A 13,329-nucleotide genomic window follows, 5' to 3' on the forward strand; every position below is an offset into this window, starting at 1 on the left:
CCTTCAATTTTGTTTTCATTGGGGAGACTTCCGTAAATGCTACCGTTACGGCGACAACATTAATTATCAAAATAATTAATTATTGGGGAGGATTGTTTTCATCAAATTGTGCACTACATGCTCTGGCCACAGTCAAGATTCTAACTTTGCATGTTCAACATGCTGTGCCATTTCGTTAGTATGCAACAGTTTGTTTAGATCAGTGGTAGCCATATGCACTTTCGTCATTGAAGCAAGAGGGAGATCGAGATGGCATTTTTTTTCCGAAAATTAGAACTCTGGTATTCTAAATTACAAGTATTCAATTTTGTTAACTCTTTTAAATCAAGAAGCTACTAGATATAAATGGAAGCGTCTGGAATCGCTTTGACTAATTTCAGACGAATTTTAAAACGCGTAACTATCATTGTGTGCGGTGCTGAAGAAGTCTTACGTCATCATCATGGCCGACTTGGACCCCACGCTGTTGCTCCAAGATGAAAGCGACGACATGAGCGAGGAATATGAAATGTAAGTATTTTGATTGATGTATTTTTGCCTGAAATTTAGTGCAGAGTAATCATCCATGGGTACATTTTCCGTGTAAGCAAGGGTTGAATCGTGTCAACGTTTACGCTTTTAAAACCGGTCGTAGATCTATGGATATAGAAATTCTAGAATCATCTTGATCTTGATCTTGATGTATTACGCCAACAGCCTGAACAGGTCCCAAACTTGGGAATATTCGTTGGCGGATAAGTTGGGGAGAGCACTTGGTGTTTTAATCAGCGGTTAGCAGTTTTCCTCTGAACTCGTTGACCGTTGACGACTGGATCGTGTTGTCATCAAGGTTGTTCCAGTCAATAAGTGAATAACTGTTCTTGTGAAAAAAAGAGTGCCTGTTTTCTTTCTTTCTTGGTGGTAGGTAGCCAGCATCAGCATGGTGATGAATCTGCTACGCTTGGGTGATGGTGGTTCCGGTCTATTGCTTGGTCAGGGGTGGAGTTATGAAGAAGTTCAGCGGGGGGGGGAGGTTGGGGGTGGTGGGTCAGTGGAGAGTTGCCAGCCTGGCCTGAAAGGATGGCGCTGTAGCAGTTTCTACAGGCAGGCGGTTCCACTCTGGAATGGTGCGCAGGAAGAATGTTTTCTGCCTGTAGGCTGTCCTAGAGTGGGGGATTTCGTAGGATAGAGCGTGGATCTGCCTAGTCGTGCACTTGGGTGGGCTTGGCTTTGGTGCGTGGTTGCTCTTCACTGCGACAAGGCCGTGGTGGACTTTGTAGAACTAGAAGGTTGTTAGTCTCGCTCGCCTCCGTCTGCTCTCAAGCCTGTACACTGGTGTTTTAGTACACTCCACAGTAAAGCACTGGCTGTTTCTTGTGATATTTCTGACTGTGGCTGATGATGTAAAGTCTTTGTTCATGGCAATATAATATTTACGCTGCTGTATTATCTATTCGTTATATGATACATGGTTTCATTTACTCTTGCGCCATTGGCGCATAACATCTCAAAATGTCCCTCCAGTGCGTCAAAGAGTTTACTGCGCCACCCCATGCACACTTTTCACGGGAGTACAATGTTTGGAATGAGCTAGGCAAAAACGCGCGCCAAGCCGAGCAACTTGTGAGTTTGTAAAATGCAATGTGATTTGCTTTTAAAATGTAATTCATTAGTATTCAATCAATTCTGTGAACTCTCTGTGCTTGCGCGATTACCTCTGTGAAAACTGTCAACAGAAGCGATATCGATCGAAACACAGACAAACACACACACACACACTAACCGGATACACTGGAAAATTCTCATATCATCATATGGCACTAAATATCACTATTTTGCATCTTTCGACAAAAGCATTTTCGGACCGCCTAGCCTGCTTAATTTGTGCGTTTTGCCTTCGACTATGTAAAGTCCCATCAGAATTTGTTTTAGGGGGACAAATGTCCCATTGTCTTTTTCTTCCCGGCTAAACCCTGATATGAGACGATATCTGAACATGCAAATCCTTATTATTATAGTCCCCAGAAGACCCATAGTTGGTTCACACTGGCTATACGCACTCGGAGTGTATACAAGACCTGACCACTATACACTCCGGCTTTAACTTCTGGTCGCGAAGCGAATTTGCTATTCGACACCACTTTGCGATAGGAGCGCAGAGTAGTTGATTATACAGTAGAACCCCCTGTTTACGACTTTGGAAAAACCTTGAAAATTAGGTCGTAAAAAGGGGGAGTCTTAAAAGGGGGGTTTGAGTTTTTGGGCGGTCAGTCATGAATTTGGTTGCAGTGTATACATGTACTGTCATGTTTACACCCAAACACACAGTTGCAGTTTACTGTCATATCAAAACACACACACACACACACACACCCAAACACATTACAGCAGAACAACTTGAACTCAAATTTCAAAGAAAATTTACTCATGGCGACGCGTAATGCTCGCTCCCCGCTGAGTGAAGCACATTTGACATTGTGGCGCAACCAGTAAAATCCGAATGTCCTAACTCGATAGAAAGCATAACGACTTTTCTCCCGAATCATCTTTCCGCTCATATGAATGATTCGTCGCCTTGCATCGCTAAACTTGACAACGATCATTGAGGTCTTCGCACAGGCTCCTCTCTTTGCGTACTTTCGCTTCGCTATCCTTCTCACCATCTAGATGACACCGAGTCCTTATTATCCTTGACGACATACAGGATTTTCATATTCCCGACTCCCAAGGAAGTCGCCGCGGATTGCCACTTCGCTCGATTAGCGATTACTTTATTAGCTCTCTACTCAAGAGTCGGCGCTTTTCTTTTTCTTTCACAAATCTTCGTTTGTCAACAAGACAGTCGTCGTGACAAGATAGTGTGCAGAAAAAAACGGATGTATCAGGATCTCGCGCGCGCGAGATTTCGTTTTTGGCTCACGTAAGTGTAGCCTATGCGATGATAAACTTTGTCTGTCTGTGCGTGCGTGCGTGCGTGCGTGCGTGTGTGTGTGTGAGATAGAAACTTTAACATTTCCGAGTCTATGGATTACGTCAGTCTCGGTCAAAAGTGTTTGACGTGTGTGATAGAAACTATTTGAAGACGTCACATTATGACGTAAGAGGGTTAGACGTCACGCAAAGGAATTACTGAAACTGAGTCTCGGTCATTGTTATTGTGAGCGGGCCGAGACTACTTGGCAGATCCAGGGTCTCGCTTTCTTGCACAGTTTCACCTATGCTTACTGTGTGTGTGTGTGTGTGTGTGTGTGTGTGTGTGTGTGTGTGTGTGTGTGTGTGTGTGTGTGTGTGTGTTTGTGTGTTTGTGTGACGGAGTTTGTGTTACTGTTTGTCGATTTCTTACGTGAGCCTTGAAGGCTTCGCCTCTTGTTATTTCTTCTCGCGATAGTTGGAGGAGCGAGAGACGCCATGTTGTGTTTTAGTCTGCTCGAAATATGCGCAAAAGTCGTAAATCATCCCAAAAAGCTCCGTCGTAAGTCGCGTTTTGAATCATTATCCTTGACGATACACAGGATTTGCGTCTTCCCGACTCCTAAGGAAGTCGCCGCGATTCTATCGTGCGCGAGATTTAGGTTTTTTTTCGTCTCGCGATAGTTCGAGGAGCAAGAGCCGCCATGTATTGTTTTCGTCTGCTCGACTACAAATGCGCGAAAGTCGTAATTCATCCACAAAAGCTCGGTCGTTAGTTGCGTTTTGGGGTGAGTCGTTCATTGGGGGTTCATTATATAGTAGAATGCATCCGTGGTAGCAAAATCGGTCGTAAAAAGGGGGTGGTCGTAAACAGGGGGGTCGCTAAGGGGGAGTTCTACTGTATTTATAAGAGTACAAAGAAACAAAAACAATCTCATGTTGCACGGCCTTTGCTGTAACGTAGAATACATTTACGACACTGAACCGCATCAACACTCGGAGCGTCATTCGACGCCATTTTGCGAAGATACGCTTCACTTTCGATTCAAGGTATCGGAGTACGCTGGGAACAAACACAGACAAAAACAAACACACACACACGAAACTGATGCTTCATGGCAGTTTGTTGTCAAAGTTTGGAACAAACTTAGAGTGACAGAGTGTGTATCGACCTAGAAACATATACTATGTAAATCACTGACTCTCACTCGGAGTGCGTATAGCCTTTGCCTAGTTAGTTAGCTGGACTTAAAGCAATGTATACAACCTTCTTATTAATGTGTGAATAGTTAATTCAGACAAGGATGTGGTATTGATATCACTATTCATTATAGCAATTTAAATAACTCGAGTGTGCGTGTGGTTGAATGTGAAGAGTAATTTCGGCCCAGGGTGAATGATGATTGAATTGCTGTGTGTGTGTACCAATGAAAATACTGACTTAAGAATGAAGTCCACAGGAGTCTTTCCACGGACGGGGACCGTCTTTCGCGAGAGCTACTGAAAGCAGACGCAGGAATCAAGCTGAGGCAACGTGATCATACACCTTTAACCGGACTTCACGACACGGACTACGCCAGAGTCGCCGCGTCGACCAAGTAGTCGTGTGAAGGACCGAAGGACAACGCCAAGATATCGCCGTGTTGAATCGGGATGGATGGACTACATAGACAACACCACGATGTCGCTGCGCCGAATCGTGGTCAGGGTAACCCACAGTGATTTATCTCATCTAGTACCCTGGGCGTCTAGTGGATTAGTGTGACTGAGCGTGTGATTATATATATGTTATATCCGTGCTATACATATATTTGAGCTATATAAACCCTTGAGCTCCATTAATTGTTTATTATTATTGTTGGAATGAATGAGAGGAGACCCCCCGCGGGTTAGGGGGGAGTCCCATATTGGTTGGGACGAGAAAGAATTTACCCGATGCTCCCCAGCATGTCGTAAGAGGCGACTAACGGATTCTGTTTCTCCTTTTACCCTTGTTAAGTGTTTCTTGTATAGAATATAGTCAATTTTTTTGAAAGATTATAGTCAAGCAGTATGTAAGAAATGTAAAGTCCTTTGTGCTGGAAACTTGCATTCTCCCAGTAAAGTAATATATTGTACTACGTTGCAAGCCCCTGGAGCAAATTTTTGATTAGTGCTTTTGTGAACAAGAAACAATTGACAAGTGGCTCTATCCAATCTTCCCCCTTCCCCCGTCGCGATATAACCTTCGTGGTTGAAAACGACGTTAAACACCAAATAAAGAAAGAATGAGAGGAGAATGACGAACGCGCATTAGTGACATCCTTCTGTCTGTCTTTCACTATTTTAATTAATTTCATTCCTGACAATTGGTGAACCCATTTCTCCATTGTACGTAGCGTTAAGAGGTTTTGTTTCTTTTTCCGCAGAACTTTCACGATTTTTTGGGTCTTTAATTGTTGATTATACTTTGATTGTTGCTTGACTTATAATTAGGCACACTAGGGTGATAGTGTAAAGTGTTTTATAACGTAACTTGTTACAGTATTGTGACATGTATACAATATCAACATGAGTGAGGATTGGGATATGTGGCTGTCTCGTGGGAAAGAACTGGGTCTTAAAGAAAAAGACTTAACTGATTTTGTCAGGGAACAGCAACATTTTGCCAGAGAAGAACGTAAAGAAAAAAGAGATGCAGAAGCAAAAGAGAGGCAAGAGCATGCTAAGTTTGAGACAGATAGAGAGCTTGCCTGACTAGAAGTCAAAAAAGAAAAAGAGCATGCTAAGTTTGAGGCAGTTTGGCTCGGCTGGAAGTTGAAAAAGAAAGAGAACAGACTAGGAGTAGGAAAAGCGATATAGACCTTGAAACTGAGAGAGTTAAAAAGGAGAGCTCAGACGGTAAAGGCTGTTCATTCATATACTTCTGTTCCTCACCAATCAAAATTGCCTATGTTTCATGAAAACAAAGACGACATTAATGCGTTTTTGTTTAGGTTTGAAACACACGCTTCGGCGTGCGGCTGGGATGTGGATAAATGGCCTGTCTATTTAGCTGCTTTATTGAAAGGTAGTGCCTTGTCGCTGTATCATTCCATTTCAGGAGAACCAACCCTTTCATGGGGTAAATCCCATCTTCTTCGAAAGTTTCAATGCACAGAGGAGGGTTTCAGAGAGCGTTTCCAAGATGTTCGTCCCGAGGTAGGCGAGTCATTTTTAGCGTTTTTAACCCAGTGTCGTCACTTGCTCAACCGATGGACTGAGTTGTCGGGTATTTCTAACACTACTGAAGGTTTGCAGGACTTCTTCTTATGTTAGCAGATACTTCAGAGTTGTTCAGAAGAATTGACCGTGTTCTTAAGGGAACGTCAGCTGGGTGACGTTTCTGCATTATGTGAAGCAGCTGAACTTTACCATGAAGCTCATCTCAACAAAACTTTAGCGCGGAAATCAGATGTCTATATTTTCAGTTGGAGTTGCAGACACAAGTCTTGGCGCTGGGAACAATGGTCACGTGGGTGGTTCTCGAGAATATCGGGGAGGCTGATGTTCTTTTTCGGATCGTGGCAGACAACAGTCTTCAGGTGCAGGTCGAGGCGAGTTTCGTGGACAACGCACCAACGGGGCACTGCCCCTGTACCCCGCCAGGGGCCGGTACCCTGGACCCCAACTTTTGCAGGTTTTGGGAATTTTCCAGGTTGCACCCATGGAAATGGTAACCATCAATGGTTTTTGAGTCACTTGAGAAAAAGTGACTCTATGTAATCGGTCAGTGTTAGTCTGTCCGGCCGGCCGGCCGTCCGGCCGGCCGTCCGTAGACACCACCTTAACGTTGGACTTTTCTCGGAAACTATCAAAGCGATCGGGCTCATATTTTGTTTAGTCGTGACCTCCAATGACCTCTACACTTTAACGATGGTTTCGTTGACCTTTGACCTTTTTCAAGGTCACAGGTCAGCGTCAAAGGAAAAATTAGACATTTTATATCTTTGACTACTTTTCTCGGAAACTATCAAAGCGATCGGGCTCATATTTTGTTTAGTCGTGACCTCCAATGACCTCTACACTTTAACGATGGTTTCGTTGACCTTTGACCTTTTTCAAGGTCACAGGTCAGCGTCAAAGGAAAAATTAGACATTTTATATCTTTGACAAAGTTCATCGGATGTGATTGAAACTTTGTAGGATTATTCTTTACATCAAAGTATTTACATCTGTAGCCTTTTACGAACGTTATCAGAAAAACAAGGGAGATAACTAGCCTTTTCTGTTCGGCAACACACAACTTAACGTTGGGCTTTTCTCGGAAACTATAAAAGTGACCGGGCTCAAATTTTATGTGAACGTGACTCATTGTGTTGTGAATAGCAATTTCTTCCTGTCCATCTGATGCCTCATATAATATTCAGAACTGCGAAAGTGACTCGATCGAGCGTTTGCTCTTCTTGTTCAGGGACAGTACTGAGGGACACAGGGTGCACTACTGCTGGTGTCAAACGGGCTTTAGTTTGTGATGATCAGTTCAAAGGACAGGAACAGCGTTGTCTGTCATTTGGGGGACACATCGAGATATTTCCCTTGGCTGATGTGTTGGTGGACATTCCTTATTTTGCAGGTGTTCTGACATGTTGCGTCATCGACGATCCTGTGGCAGATCTCATTTTGGGAAACCTACCAGGTGTCGTTTCTGTGTCTGGAGGGTGTGGAGGATCCATTGTCCCAGAGGAGGTTAGTCTCGTTTCCACTAGGCTGCAAAAGGCGAAAGCTAAAGAGGCAGTTAAACCTCTGAAAGCAGTATTGTGTCGGACGTTACCCCAGGGAGATTATCCGAATTACAGGCCGGAGATGAATCCTTATGGAAATGTTTTCAACAGGTTTTGAAAGAGCCGCAGATCTCCAGTCAGATCAAGCCGTTTATCGTCATTGAAGACAGGCTGCTACTTAGAGTGTTTCATGAGAAGACTGATGTCTTTCAGATTGTCGTTCCTACTTCTCTGAGAGATCAAGTTCTCCATACAGCCCAATACGCCCTCATGACTGGTCACTTTGGTACCAGGAGGACATTAAAGCGAATCTTGACACAGTTCTTTTGGCCGGGCGTCAGGCGTGACGTAGGCAAGTACTGTAGAACTTGCGATGTGTGTCAGAAAACTTCATCCAAGGGTCGAGTCCCTACTGCTCCTCTCCAACAGATGCCTCTTGTCGACGTCCCGTTCAAGAAGATATGCATTGATTTGGTTGGTCCCTTCAAACCTGAATCTTCAACAGGATTCCGTTATGTGTTGACGATCGTAGATACTGCGACTCGATTCCCGGAAGCAATTCCGCTGAAGACCATTGATACGGTTTTGGTTTCTGAGGCGCTGTTCTCAGTCTTTGCAAGAATGGGCTGTCCTCAGGTCGTTGTCTCTGACTGTGGAACTCAGTTTGTTTCGGATCTCATGAAGGAGATATGGGCGCTTTTCAAAATAGTAAGAATTTTCAGACAGATGAATTTTTCAAAATGACTTTAATCAAATCAACTTTCTTGTGAGTTAGAATGATTAAGGAAACATTAAAGTATTCAAAACACAAAATGGGCACTCTTTGTCTAAAACAGTGGAGAAGAAAAAAATAATTAATGAAAATAAACAAGGAAAAAATGTCAGTGGTGTTACCATGTTTTGAATTTTTTTTTATCAAACAAAATAAGGCGATATCATACTGATTTGCATATGGATTGAAGAGCCTAAAGATGATCTCCCAATTGATCATGATTGAACATGTATCGCTGCACTGAAATATCAGGTTTCAGAGCATAAATGTGCCTTTCGCTCTGATTTACTGTTTTTTTATCATTGTCTTTCACACGGAGCAGATGAAGGAGTGATAAAATTTTTACGATTATTTTTTTGTGTATGCTTTGGACTTAAAGGCATAAACACAAAGCATTGTACTGATTAAAATGTCCAAGGAATTATGGACAAAAATTAAAAAATAGCATGGTAACACCACTGACATAGCGGTAACACCACTGACAGTCGGTAACACCACTGACAATCATCATACAAAAATTGAATTTATTATAAATTGGAAATAAGATACTTGTCACCATGAACATTCATTATGAATTTGAAACCCAAAAGAGACTTCTGATAAAGTGAAATTATCATAACTTTAACTATTCAGAGGTACATTCATTGTAGGCAACAGTGAAACAAATTACTTTTGGTAACACCAATGACATAAACACCATTCATTAAAGAATTTGTAATGAGATTTCAAGAACAACACAATTTATCAGTAATGCTCATGTTAAAACTGAACACTGACATTGTTTTGAACAGGTTTTATGCATAAATGTCACAAACTTATTCCAAAAAGGTAACAAAACTTGACATTAGTAACACCACTGACAGTTGGTAACACCGCTGACAACTGGTAACACTAATGGCATACTGACATCATCGTTATGCCATTTTCACAACTTGAACATAAATGTAGCACATTGCAAATGCACATGGTTAATGCGACAGCTCAAATAATTGTTCCAAACAGATTACAAGCACAAACAGAAAACTTAGGGGGGAAAATGCAAGCAAATACAACATGACAATAAAGAAAAAAGTAACAGGCAGTAATACAAATGAGATATGCTTGCATCCATCTCATTTCATTTCTTTCCTGGGCACAAAAGAAAGTTACAGTAATATGTGCACCTGCACTCTTCAGGCAGCGTTTCTTGACAGAATGCATGGCAGTAATAAAAAAAGGCTTGGTAGTAGAAAAATGAACAATGTCTTGCGGTGCATTTGATACCAGAACCTCGTCAAGTTGACAATACCCTTGCAGAAAATCATATGCTTCAAGCCTTCAACTTTCCCACCACCGCTCTCCATATTGCCTCATCAACTGAAAACTGGTCTGCTGCAGTGCTAGTACGAACAGGCTGTGGGATGACGGCCAGAATTTTGTCATGGTCATACCAACAGAGATCTTGGTATGTTTTGGGCCAGAAGAAAGTGTTAGTAAATCCCTTGCCCACCGCATTCATACAGTCCACATAGACCTCTTCACCATCAACCTCCACAACCACCCCAGGATACGGCTTTCGCTTTCTGGGTCTGCATCTCTCCTTTGTCGGTAACGACGCTGTTTTTCAGCAGCAGATAGGGCCATGACTGCGGTATATACGCCAGCTCCTAAGACAAAAGTGTACATACTTAGCATGTGTTTGTTATAATGCATGCTACAATTGATATAACATGATATATAACTTGCAATGTATAGCTCCACGCTACATAAAGTACCAGCAACTACTTCTTTATGCATCCTGCCCAGTCCCTAGCATCCTCTTTCCCATGTATGCATTCCAGTAGTCTTTTCAATTAACGTTGCCCGTCTCTGCTGTGTGAAATACACCAAAAAGACCTTCGAATGTCAGTGGTGTTACCATTCTGTCAGTGGTGTTACCCTACAGCATGGTAACACCACTGACGGTAACACCACTGACAAAATGAAGTTTAAAAAATAATGACTGCTCCCCCAAGCATGCGTGATCCAAAGTTCTTGCACCATGTGGAAGTGGTTTACTAATACCACTAACTGAGCTATCAGTTTCTCCCCTGAGTGTGTTTTATTGCAACTGCACCTAGTAACACCACTGACAATATTTACAAACATACCCTTACCTGCTTCGCTTCCAAAGGCTTGTAAATGGTCCACAGCTCACAGTGCCGGCTTTCTCTGCATTCAAGTTATGGAGGGTAAAGGGAAGGAGCTCTCAGCGAATATAAAGATGGATAGCAAGGGGGGAAACCAATGTTTTCCACCAAACTTGTGTGATGGTAACACCACTGACATGAAACCGTGGGACAATGATTTTTTCATCTTCAGTTTATTTTTTCTGTCATTCTGTTGGCAGAAAGGGGTAAATAGAATTTGAAATGTAAAGTTCATGGATAAATAACCTTAAAAATAATTTTTCTGGACAGCCTGAATTTTTTTTCAAGAATTTTATGGACAGTTCAAGTTTACCATGTTTTACGTGGGACAGCTATTTTTAGCCACCCACTCGATATTGTATGGACAATAGTAATAATCAAAAGCAATATTTGATAAAAAAAGTTAGACCCCACTTCTTGTACAATGGTTGCTCTTTACGATAAAACAATTTGCATCGAGAAATACTGATACGTTTATTGGTAAGATTTTATGAAAGTACAGGGACAAGAAAATTCTTACTTTTTTGAAAACCACCCATATACAGACTGTTAGCGATTCCAAGACTTGTTTCGCCAAAGGCCATAACTAGATAATGAACACGCTGCTGTATTATTTATTCGTTATATGAGACGATTTCTGAATATGTAAATCCTTATTATTATAGTCCCGAGAAGACCCATAGTAGGTTAGCTGAACTTAAAGCAATGTATACAACCTTCTTATTAATGTGTGAATAGTTAATTCAGACAAGGATGTGGTATTGATATCACTATTCATTATAGCAATGTAAATAACTCGAGTGTGCGTGTGGTTGAATGTGAAGAGTAGTTTTGGCCCAGGGTGGATGATGATTGAATTGCTGTGTGTGTGTGTACCAATGGAAATACTGACTTAAGAATTAAGTCCACAGGAGTCTTTCCACGGACGGGGACCGTCTTTCGCGAGAGCTACTGAAAGCAGACGCAGGAATCAAGTAAAGATGCACGAAGCTGAGGCAACGTGATCATACACCTTTAACCGGACTTCATGACACGGACTACGCCAGAGTCGCCGCGTCGACTAAGTAGCCGTGTGAAGGACAACGCCAAGATATCGCTGTGTTGAATTGGGATGGCTGGACTACATAAAGTGATAAACAACACCACGATGTCGCTGCGCCGAATTGGTGGTCAGGGTAACCCACAGTGATTTATCTCATCTATACTGTTCAAGAAAAGAAACGCATAGCTTGTAATATTTGGTTAATTTAGTTATATGGCTACAAGGATATCCACCAAACTGCAGAAAATGTTTATCTGGTCGTTGACCTTTCGTCCATTGCCACAAGTGAGCTCTGCACGTGACGCATGCGTTATCAGTGGCTACAATGTCAAAATTGCTCATTTGGCATGACCACTCGTCATGCTTCAGTGTAATCTCGTGAAACTCGGGGAATATTGAGCTCTCACCATGTCTTCCAAAACCCATAAAAGCGGATTGTTCGCCACAAAGAAATCAGACGACAATTCAGCGACGAAAGATGGCCCGATTGAGCAGAGAAGACCGCCAAATTGCATTGGGTCGTTTACAAGCAGGCCAAAGTCAAAGTGCAATCGCCAGGCACTTCCACGTGTCCCAGAGCACCATCAGTAGACTGTGGGTCAGGTTTCAAGCCACTGGCTCCGTTGCTGACTTGCCACGAGCGGGAAGACCAAGGGCGACAACTGCTGCTCACGACCGCTTCATACGGCTCCGCCACCTCCGGAATCGTTTCCTGTCGGCCTCATCTTCTGTCCAGGCTCTCCCCGGGCCACACCGATTATCGGACCAGACCGTGCGGAACCGCCTGCATGAAGCTGGTTTGAGAGCTCGCAGACCTCACAGAGGAGCTGTCCTCACCCGCCGCCATCGCCAGAACCGAGTGCAGTGGGGCAACCAGCACCTTCGCTGGACCGTCCGGAATCACTGGAGACACGTGTGGTTCAGCGACGAGTCCTACTTCCTGCTCCAGCGACATGATGGTCGGAGGAGGGTCTACCGGAGATTAAACGAACGTTACGCGCCCAACTGTGTGGATGAGGCACCCGTTCATGGTGGTGGAGGCGTCATGGTGTGGGGGGCGATCAATACCGCTGGAAGGAGCACCCTGGTGCACGTCCAAGGGCGCATAACTGCCCAGCGATACGTGGAGGAAATTCTGCGCCCACACGCCCTTCCTCTTCTGGCTGACCAGGATGCCATATTCCAGCAGGACAACGCTCGCCCGCACACAGCACGACTCACCACCCAGTTCCTCACCGACCACCATGTCCAGGTGCTTCCCTGGCCATCCATGTCGCCAGACATGAACCCGATAGAACACCTCTGGGATGAATTGGACAGACGTGTGCGCAGGCGAGAAGAAGCGCCGGCAAATCACCGCGATCTATTGCAGGCACTTCAGGAGGAGTGGGACACCATCCCACAGCAAGATATCCGGCATCTGATCCAGTCCATGCCCAGAAGGTGCCGGGCAGTTGTTGCTGCTCAAGGCAGTCACACCCCCTACTGACTTGACAGCCTCGGCACCCAATCATATTGATTGATTGATTGATTTGAAGATGCAAATGAACTGTGTGTGCATTCATCTGTGTCCATACCAAATTTCAAACAAATAATCTAAATATTGGATTTTCTGTTAATTTTTTCGAAAAATAAAACAAATTTGGCAAGTAGCAACTATGCGTTTCTTTTTTTGAACAGTATAGTACCCTGGGCGTCTAGTGTATTAGTGTGACT

The 13,329-nt window shown here is 43.4% G+C and overlaps 1 protein-coding gene across 1 annotated transcript in view; it reads right to left on the reverse strand.

Moving 5' to 3' along the window:
- Positions 1-13,329, reverse strand: part of LOC138954391 (uncharacterized) — an 81,517-nt gene that overhangs the window by 33,091 nt on the left and 35,097 nt on the right. The gene's annotated exons all lie outside the window — the stretch shown is intronic.

The sequence above is a fragment of the Littorina saxatilis genome, unplaced genomic scaffold (genome assembly GCF_037325665.1).
Source record: "Littorina saxatilis isolate snail1 unplaced genomic scaffold, US_GU_Lsax_2.0 scaffold_388, whole genome shotgun sequence".
In the NCBI taxonomy this organism is placed as follows: domain Eukaryota; kingdom Metazoa; phylum Mollusca; class Gastropoda; order Littorinimorpha; family Littorinidae; genus Littorina; species Littorina saxatilis.